Source organism: Nicotiana tomentosiformis, chromosome 2, assembly GCF_000390325.3.
Source record: "Nicotiana tomentosiformis chromosome 2, ASM39032v3, whole genome shotgun sequence".
Lineage (NCBI taxonomy): Eukaryota > Viridiplantae > Streptophyta > Magnoliopsida > Solanales > Solanaceae > Nicotiana > Nicotiana tomentosiformis.
Window position 1 is genome coordinate 142471840 of NC_090813.1, and position 11473 is coordinate 142483312.

Sequence of the window (11473 nt, forward strand, 5' to 3'; positions counted from 1 at the left end):
TTCATGAAAAGAATAATTCACTATGTTTTAACAAATAAAAGTAGTCCAGCTGCTAGCAAAGAACAATATGAAAAAGCGAGTTCACAGTCAATACACAAACAAGATACAATTTTCAATTATGTAAAATTAAAGAAACCAAGGGAAAGAGTTTATCTCCCAGACTATTGACCTCAATGTCTGACCCATTTCTTGCTATATGAGCGTCAGTACAAGGCACAATATATCGACTAAACATGTCAAAAAGTGGCCTTCTCTACATCAGAAGCTCTCTGCTTCATAAAGTTCCTGCATAAACCACAACATCAAAAATAGTAACAGATTCTGACTACATCAATGGAAGTTATATCAAAATCACAGACATAAAGTGTAGTATCAGTTGCAACAAACAGAAATCGAAATTATCTTCGTGCAAGAATACCTTTTCGAACCAAAAAACTAAGTACACTGAATGAAAACACACGAAAGTGCAAAGCCAGATAAGGAAGAAATGTTTCTTGGTATGGCATGTCATTCAAATAAAAAGAGAGACAATGGACTAAGAAGATCATATTGAAGGAGCTTTATTTTTTGGTAACGTATTTCTATAATTCTTGGATTTTGTTCAACCACTTGAACACTAATCACAACAAAAAATATCAGCTCTCAACTTGGTGAAAGAAGAGAAGGAAGTTTCAATATATACTATACATGTCCATTGTCTCTCTTCATGATAAAAGGACTGGGATATTTGGTCCATCTCTTCCTTCTGATCTCATTGTTCTAGTGTCATTTTAACCTTTGGCCGATATGAACACTAACATAGTACGATTAAAGCAGGTATTCTAACTGTCCATATGCACATACGTCTGATATAATACTACTTTGCCATTATTTATAAAATATGGAGCATTTGCTTACTTTAAGAATAAAACTTACAGACACAAAGGTAAATAACAAATTCACAAAGAAGATGTAGGAAGGCCGATGAAGTGCAAATTATACAGTCAGTTTGCAGATGTAATAAATTGTATAAGATTTTTTAAATTATTATTCTGTATCCAAATTTCAGATATTTCTAATTTCAGTAACTGTTAGACACTATTTATATTCCTTTTTGTCCCCTTTTAACCAACTTCATCATTATTTGACCAAAGTTATGAATGAGTCTGCTTCAAGTTGCAGTTTCTTTTCAATAATCTGTAAACATATATGTGCTTGTGAAGTTAACATTAATTCACATCTTCCTCTGCTTCAGAATTGATTATGTACATTAAATTTTCGCCCATTCTACATGCTGCTTATATTATGCCATTCAACATCGTTTATCTATTTCTTATCAGATTGAACACTAAATAGAACTGATTGAACGATATGATATCAATCTGTGGGCATCTCACTCATCCTCACATCTAAGGCACGGAAATATGAAATTAGACATGAATTTTTAAAACAAATTCATGCTTTTTGTAACCCATAAGAGGAAAACAAAAACAAAGAAGGCCAGTGAAATTAAAAGGTACATTTGTTGGATTACACAGCCATCCCAAATTGTGAAACATCATAGTCGAAGTTTATTTTGCTCAGTCAAAATCAAATTAACACAGTCCACAAACGTCAAACCAATTCTTACTGCACTTTAAAAGAGTTGAAAGAGATAAAAAGCAGGATTAAATCATGACAAGCACGAAATGAAGCGCACAAAAAAACAGAGACGCACCAATATATCATCAATTGGGTTAAAATTTTAGGCGAAAGCAAGCTAAATCTTCCATGAAAGATTCAAAACATCATAAGAATACCATCTTAACTCTAAATAACATTTATAATCAGAAAAGGTTGGATAAACAGAGGAAAAAGAAGAAGTAAGACCTCACCTAATAACTGTACAGGCAACAGCAGCGAGAGAGAAGAGTAAAACTGAAGAAACTATCAAAATCTGGACAAAGAACACTTTAGACGAAGGTTTTCGTGGATATGAATGCCTAAAAGAATCCAGTAATTTTACTTTTAGTTCCTAAACGTGTCAAAAGAAGTAGCACGTGTCAAAACAAAATTTACCATCAAATTTACCAAAATGCCCATGAACGACCCAAGCTCCTCTCCTAGCGGCTTCTATAATAGTAGTGTAACGACTCGGCCGGTCGTTTTGAGTATTACAGCACCGTTCCCTCATTTATTGCGCAATTTATGCCTTACAGTTGATTTATGACTTATCGGGTTAGTTGGTTCGGGTCCGGAGAGATTTCGGAATGAATTGTGACGCTTAGTCTCAAAATGGAAAGCTCAAGTTGGAAAAGTCGATCGGATGTCGATTTATGTGTAAACGACCCCGGAATTGAATTCTGATGATTCCTATAGCTCCGTATGGTAATTTTGCGTGTCCCAAAAATTATTTGGAGGTCCGTAGTAGAATTAGGCTTGAAATGGCGAAAGTCGAATTTTTGGAAAGTTTGACCGGTGGTTGACTTTTTGATATCGGGGTCGGAATCCAATTCTGAAAATTAAAATACCTCTATTATGTCATTTATGACTTGTGTGCAAAATTTGAGGTCAATCGGACGTGATTTGATGTGTTTCAGCACAAGATATAGAAATTTAAAATTTCAAAGTTCATTAGGCTTGAATTGGGGTATGATTCGTGGTTTTAGCGTTGCTTAAGGTGATTTGAGGGTTCAACTAAGTTCGTATCATATTTTAGGACTTGTTGGTGTATTTGGTTGAGGTCTCGGGGGCCTCGGGTAAGTTTCGGATGGTTAACGGGTTGGATTTTGGACTTGGAACTGTGCTGGAATTTTCTGATGCACCATCTGGTTTCCTTCATTGCGTTCGCGAGTGGAGCCTCGCATTCGCGAAGAGGAACTGAGAGGCTGGCAATATTTTCTCTTCGCGTTCGCGAAGAGAAGGATGCGTTCGCAAAGGGTGGACAGGGTATGCATCGCGAACGCGAGAGGTATTACGCGTTCGCGAAGAAGAGAGGAAGCAGCTGAGGACCCCAAGCAATTGGTCTACCCGTTCGCATAGGGGGTGTCGCGTTAACATAGTGAGGGGGAAACGAAGCATCGCGTTCGCGATTGGTTGAACACGTTCGCATAGAAGGCATTGAGGCAGAGGCACTTTGTGCTTCGTGAACGCGAGGGGCATGTCGCATTCGCGAAGGAGGAATCTGGACGGGAATAATTTTGTGCTTTGCGAACGCGATGCACTGACCGCGTTCACGAAGAAGAAAGCTTGGACAGAGAGTTTAAGTTCTAAAAATGGGACTTCGTCCCATTTTCCATTTTTACCGATTTGGAGCTCGGGAAGAGGCGATGTTTTGGGAGATTTTCAAGGAAAACAACAGGGTAAATATTCTTAACTCAATATTGGTGAAACTACCCGAATCCATAGTTGTTTTTAACATTTAATTGGTGAATTAAGTTGAAAAATTGTGAAAACCCTCTTGGTTTAATTTGAAGATTTGAGGGTCGAATTGATATCGGATTTGAGTAAAATTTATATGATTGGGACTCGTGGTTGAACGGGCGTTCATATTTTATAACTTTTGTCGAGTTCCGAGATGTGGGCCCTACAGGCAATTTTTGAGTGTAATTTCAAATTTTGTGAAAAAATTAGTATTTTGATATGGGGTAAATTCCTATAATTTGTATTGACTGAATCAAATTAATTGTGACTAGATTCGAGCCGTTTGGAAGTTGATACGCGTAGAATAAAATTTCTGGAGCATTATTTAGCTTGCTCGACATTAGATTCGGCTTGTTCGAGGTAAGTAACTCTTCTAATCTTGGAGCTGAGGGTATAAACCCTGAATATATGTATTATGTGAATTGTTGGGAGGTGACGCACATGCTAGGTGACGGGCGTGTGGGCGTGCACCATAGAAATTATGACATAATTGGTTCCGTAAAATTTTGTAGTCAAATAATCTTGGCATTTTCTATGTAGTTTTATGTGTTAAAGAAATTGAGCTGAGAATCATATTAAAAATCACGTTGAGACTATGTGCCAGTATTATTAGGACCCACAGAGGTCATATTATTGTGAATTATTTGTTTTAAATTAAAAATTCATACTCAGTCATATTCATGTCATTACATATCATATCTTAGTCTTTATTGTTATTTATTGATACATCATATTACCATTTCCTGGCTATTTTCATGACATTATGAGCCCATGAGAGAGAGACTGGAGAGATTGATGACTGAGTGAGGTCGAGGACCTGATTGTAAGGATAATTATGGGATCGGGCTGCACGCCGCAGCAGGCCATATTGGCTTTATATACTTTATTATTATGGGATCGGGTTGCATGCCACAACATGCCAGATTGGCTTATTATAGCACGTGAGTTATTCGTGCAGATACAGATATTGATACTATAGCACGTGAGTTATCCGTACAGCACGTGAGTTGTCCATGCAGATTATAGCGCTTGGGCTTAAGGAGCCCCTCCGGAGTCTGTACACACCCCCAGTGAGCGCAGGCACCTACTGAGTGCGAGTGCCGAGCGATTGGGAGGACTGAGTGACTGTGAGGACTGAGTGATTGTGAGGAGTGAGTGGCTGGGAGGAGTGAGTGACTGGGAGGACTGAGTGAAATGATACTCTGAGAGTGTGCATATAATTTTATCACTGAGTTGCATCGCATTGACATGTACACATGACATACATGCATAAAGATATATTTTTCTCATGCTGTACAGTATCACATCATTCATGATTTCTCACACATGTTGACAGATGGGCATAGTGATGCATTTATTTTACACTGGTTATCTGGAAAGAAAATGAAACATCTTATTTATTATTGAAAGGATTTTGGAAAAATTATTATTTTTAAACTTATTCATATTTTTGGCAACTTCGGTAAACGATTTGGGTTTTCACTGATGTACTTGAAAGGAAGAACTATTTTTAGAAATCATGATTTAGCTGAGCGTTTTTATCTCCGAGTTACTTCTTGTATTATTTGCTTTACGTTGTTATGGACTGTTGTGGACTATTGGTTTTGGACCTGATATTGGTAAAAGTTCGTCACTACTTTCAACCTAAGGTTAGGTTTGTGACTTATTGAGTACATGGGGTCGGTTGTACTCATACTACACTTCTACACCTTGCGTGCAGATATTGGATGTTGATATTGCTATACTCAACGGGAGCTGGAATTGAAGATGTACCTGCATTCTGGTTGTAGCTGCCTCTTGTTCATGGTAGCCTTAGATTTATAACAATATGTTCATGTACATTTCGAACAGATGATGTATTATTTCATACCAATTTTGTAAATTATATTCTTAGAAACTCATGATTTGTACTACCAGTTCTTGGGGAAATGTATTAGTTTTATCTGTTTTCTTTTAATTAATTGCCTTATTAAATTCATTGGAATTGGATAGTTGATAATTGGCTTACCTAGCGATTTGAGTTAGGTGCCATCACGACTAGTCGGATTTTGGGTTGGATGTTGATATTGCTATACTCGTCGGGAGCTAGAATTGAAGATGTACCTGCGTTCTGGTTGTAGCTGCCTCTTGTTCATGGTAGCCTTCGATTTATAACAATATGTTCATGTATATTTCGAACAGATGATGTATTATTTCATACCAGTTTTGTAAATTATATTCTTAGAAACTCATGATTTGTACTACCAGTTCTTGGGGAAATGTATTAGTTTTATCTATTTTCTTTTAATTAATTGCCTTATTAAATTCATTGGAATTGGATAGTTGATAATTGGCTTACCTAGCGGTTTGAGTTAGGTGCCATCACGACTAGTCGAATTTTGAGTTGTGACAAGTAATATAATATATATATATATATATATATATATATATATATATATATATATATATATATATATATAGCCGCATCTAAGAACACGAAGCGCTAGGGTCACAGAGCCGGGTTCTTTTGGGGATAGACTTATGAAGAAGAAATAATCTAATTAGTATATATAATTGATCATCATCAAATATATCTATTTGTAAATTGATTCATCGACCTATAACTTACTTATATGCATCGATGAATATTAAAAATAAAACGTCTCGACCTATATCGATGAATATTAAAAACAAAATGTTTCGACCTATATCGATTAATCTATGTCATGCATTATTAGTAATGAATGAATGAAATATAGAAGAATTAATACTAAACATCTTTGACATGTATATATGGATCACAAATTAAAGAACGAAAGAAGTTATTAACATTAAGTAAACGAGTTAATAATATAACAATCGACTAAATATATTTAAAATAGAATAATATTATTTTATCAATTCATCAATTGATAAAATTTTCGTACATAGTAATGTATGTGATTGATCATCAATTATAATATAATGTGTGTGTGTTTGTATGTGTGAAATTACTCATATACTTAATTATAACTTAGAAAATTAACTTAGATAGATGAATACAAAAGGCAAAACGTCTCGACGGATATTTATTAATCTATGTGATTTGTAATTAGTTATAAAACAAATGAATATATAAGACGAAATATGAAATTCGAATAAAATAAACGTCTCATATATATATATATATATATATATATATATATATATATATATATATATATATATATATATATATATATATATATATACCTTTATTTTTTTTTATTATGATTGATTAATTATATGTATGTGTGAATAAAATATATGCATATAATTTATTAAAAGTAATTAGTTAATATAATTATTTATAAAGATTATGCTTATAGTTTATAATTATTTATAGTAAATATATATGTGAATAAAATAAATTCTTATAGTTTATAATAATTTTTTATAGTTTATAATATTTTAAGAAATAAAAACACACAAAAAATAATTTAGTTTTTTTTTTTAAAAAAAAATAACCGACCAAAGTTAGTCGGTTAATGGTCAAACACAGTCAACGCAGGGTCACTTAGTTTATCGACCAACTTTACCGACCAACATTGGTCGGTAATTCTAATTCCAGATCCCAGATATCGGATTTTTCCCTCATTTCTCTTACTCTCATCTCAAAATTTTCTAAATCCCCACTCTCTTCTCCCTCACACACACAACATCCTTCCCCCTCTCCTTCTATATTTTCCTCACATAAATCTCATTCCCCACCCCACGTCGCCACTGCCCGCCGTCGCTGCCCGTTGCTACGGCCTCCACTGCCGCCACTGCCCCCCCCTCCACCTCCTAAAAATTCCAGGTTTCGATTTGAACTTACATTGTTTGTATAATTTTAATATTTTATTATTTCATTATGAATTAGTTAATTATTGTTTAAATTGATTTTTAAATTTGAATTTTATTGAAATATAGGGTTTAGGTCATGTTAAAATTGAATTGAATTGAATTGATTACCTATGGTGTAAATTCAATGTTTAAGTTTGTATTGACCTCAGTAGTTTTGTTAGGAATTGAATGTATAACTTTGAATTGAATTGTGTTTTAAGGATTTGTTCTTGTGAATTGAACTTTTAAGGTATGAATTGAATTTTTAGGGGTAAGTGTTGAATTTTTCGGATAGAGCTTATGTTGTGTGAGGTTAATTGAATTGTTTATGGTATTAATTGAATTATTTAGGGTATGGGTTGAACTTTTAGGATATGAATTAAACTTTTAGGGGTAATGGTTGAACTTTTTGGATGTGAATTGAACTTTTAGGGATAATTGTTGAACCTTTTGGTGTAATTATTAAATAATTAATTATCTTAAATAACTAAAAATTATTTAATTAATTTATAATTGTAGAATAAATTAAGTAGTTGTAATACATATAAATATATCTCAATTTTTTTATTTGTATAGATGGAACATCTTACTTGGATGTACAACTAGAATTATCCTAATCGACAGGGATTGCGGGAGGATTTTATAGAAGGGGTTGATGACTTTATTAGACATGCAATATCACTTTCATCATACCAAATTGAAGGAGTAATTAGGTGCCCTTGGGTCAAGTGCGATTGTGTGAAGTTTAAAAAACCGGAGGAAGTTAAGCTTTATCTTTATAGGAAGGGGTTTATAGAGAATTACTTTGTGTGGACTAATCATGGAGAGATCGATAGTAGCCGTGGAATATTTCATAACATGGTTATTGATGAAAGTAGTAGGTCGGTGGAGAATAGAAATCATAATTCTTGAATTCAGGATATGGTTGCGGATGCTTTTGGGATGCAAATGAAAATGTTGAACAAACTCCTAATGATGATATAAAATATTTTTATGAACAGTTAGAGGAAGCTAGTCGTCTACTACGTGAAGGAAGTCCGCACTCTGAGCTTTCTGTTGCAACTAGATTACTAAGTATCAAATCTGATTGGAATATTTCTCAAGCGGCCATGGACTATTTCATTGACCTTATGAGTGAACTAGTTGACCCAAATATCAACTTACCTGGTGATTTCTATAAGGCAAAGAGATTGGTTTCTAAGTTAGGACTTTCGTCGATGAGAATTGATTGTTGTGAAGATGGTTGCATGTTATATTATAAAGATGATGCAAATTTAGAAAGTTGTAAATCCTGCGAAAAGCCTCGTTTCAAGAGGCTTTCCAGCGGGAATATGGTCGTTGTGAAGGCGATGCATTATTTACCTCTTATACCTAGGTTAAAGAGGTTATATGCGTCGATGAGTTCTGCTCCTCATATGAGATGACACTTTAAAAATAGAAGACCACCTGGTGTTATGTGTCATCCTTCAGATGGAGAAGCTTGGAAGCACTTTGATAGGACATATCCAGATTATGCTAGTGAACCAAGGAACATTCGGTTAGGTTTGTGTGCGGATGGCTCCACGCCTTTTTCTACATCTGCGACACTATATTCATGCTGGTCTGTCTTTGTTACACCTTATAATCTACCACCTGAGTTGTGTATGACTAGCCCATATATATTTTTAAATTGTATTATCCCCGGTCCACGTAATCCGAAAAGTTTGATTGATGTATATTTGCAACCTTTGATTGATGAGTTAAAACAATTATGGTATGATGGTGTTGAAACATATGACATATCAACCAAGCAAAATTTCAAATTGCGTGCTAATTTAATGTGGACTATTAACGATTTTCTTGCGTATGGAATGTTGTCTAGGTGGATGACTGCTGGGAAGGTAGCTTGTCCTTACTGCATGAAAAATGGTAAAGCGTTCACTTTGAAACATGGCCGAAAGCAATCATGGTTTGATTGTCACCGTCAGTTCTTGCTTGATGATCATGAGTTTAGAAGGATGAAAAATGCATTCAAAAAGAATAAAGTAGAATATGATTCGCCACCTCTGATACTCTCAGGTGAGGAAATTTGGGAAAAGTCTAGAACTTCAGTAAAGTTACTGAGGCCCCACCTTCTAGATTCCACAGATATGGTGTTACTCATAATTGGATGAAACAGAGTATATTTTGGTAGTTGCCTTATTGGAAGGATAACCTTCTCCAACACAACCTTGATGTCATGCATATTGAGAAGAATTATTTTGATAATTTTTTCAACACAGTGATGGATGTTAAAGGTAAGACAAAAGATAACCCAAAAGCTAGAATGGACTTACAAGAATATTGCAGGCGACCTGAATTATACTTGCAGACAACGAACAATGGTAAGGTGTTTAAGCCCAAAAAAGGTTACACATTTACTTTGGAGGAAAGATGACAAATTTGTGATTGGGTTACTAAATTGAAGATGCTTGAGGGTTATGCTTTGAATCTGGGAAAAAAGTAGATATGGAGGTAGGAAAGTTGAGCCATTTGAAAAGTCATGACTGTCATATTTTCATGAAGATCTTAGTGCCTATTGCATTTTGCAGTTTTCCTAAAAGAATCTGGAAACCCATCACAGAGATTAGTTTATTTTTCAAAGACTTGCGGTTTACCACCTTAAGGGAAGAAAACCTACTTCGGATGGATCAGAACATTCGTGTAACTTCTAATAAGATAAAAAAAATATTTCCATGTGATTTCTTTGATGTGATGGAACACCTTCCAATCCACCTTGTACACGAGGCACGACTTGGAGGGTCTGTTCAATGCAGATGGATGCATCCCTTTGAGAGGTAATATTATAAGTTTGATGTAATATTCTATTTAATTTGAATGTTCTTGACTAATATGACACTATGTAGGACAATTGGCAAATGCAAATAATTTGTTAAGTAGAGGAATAGGATTGAAGGATCTATATGCGAAGCCTATCTTGCAAGGGAAACTGCACATTTTTGTTCTTATTATTTTGAGAGTAAACGTGCCATGTTCTAGGAATAGAACCAATAGGCACACTGTCGAATGTGTGAATGATCCATTATATCCGCTAATGTCCATATTCAATCAACCAGGCCGATGTTCTAAGGATGTAAGAAAGAGAAGTTTGAGTGATATGGAGTACAAGTTAGCTACAATTCATGTGTTTCTAAATTGTCCCGAAGTTGTACCATTTCTTAAGTAAGTATTGATTTTTTTAATCAAAATGTAAAATTTACTATAATTACATATTGATGCAACTACTAAAAATATTTGATGTGTCACAGTCACTTCGTTGGTCAATTTGGCCATGATGCTATATATACGAGTTTTGATATGTGGTTCAAACAGTTTATAAGTTTATCTGATAATGTATATATATATATATATATATATATATATATATATATATATATATATATATATATATATATATATATATATATATATATATATATGTGTGTGTGTGTGTGTGTGTGTGCGCGCGCGCGCTAACTTATGAATGTTTTTAACACTATGTAGGTAAATAATCCAAATAATGGTGTAAATCAATTTTTGAAAGATATATCTTGGGGACCTAGGCTTCAGGTCACAATAATGTCTAAGTATGTAGTGAATGGTTATAAGCTTCATATAGAGGATTGCTCTAAAAATAAAAATAGCAACAACATCAGGGTATGGGTTCAACGTGGTAATGACAACCAAGTTGGAGATATTGATTATTATGGTGTGGTCAAAGAAATATTACAACTAGAATATACAAGTTGGCCATATAAGAAATTGATACTCTTTAGATGCAAGCCGTTTGACCCAAATCCAACAAGAGGTACAAGAGTACATTACCAATACAACATAATTGAGGTTAATCATACCAGGGAGTATGATCGCTATGATCTTTTCATAATTGCACGTAACGTTAGGCAAGTGTATTATGCTCTTTATCAATTACGGAGGGATAAGTCCAATTGGTGGGTTGTAATCAAAACTAAGCCTGTAGATAGGGTGGAAGTCGAGAATGTGTTAGATGTTACATATCAAAACGATATCTCAAGTGTTCACCAAATAGTGGACGATCAGTTAGAAAATAATTTGGAACATCCTGAACGCATATTGGAAGAAGTTGATATAAATGAAGTAACAATTATAGAAAATGAGGAGAAAGAATCAACTGATGAAATTCAAACAAGTGAGGACGAGGAACAATATTGTCAGCGAGGATTAAAAAGCTTGTTTTTTAAAGCACTCTTGTGTTATAACTAGTTTCTTATAT

At 34.3% G+C, this 11473-nt stretch overlaps 1 long non-coding RNA gene across 1 annotated transcript; it reads right to left on the minus strand.

The window, feature by feature from the left end:
* On the minus strand, positions 1-2071 carry LOC104094571 (uncharacterized). The gene is made up of 2 exons (XR_685931.4): positions 1854-2071; positions 1-285 (listed from the first exon to the last, which is right to left on the minus strand). It is a non-coding gene; the product is annotated as an uncharacterized lncRNA (long non-coding RNA).
* Between the last annotated feature and the right edge of the window lie 9402 nt (positions 2072-11473).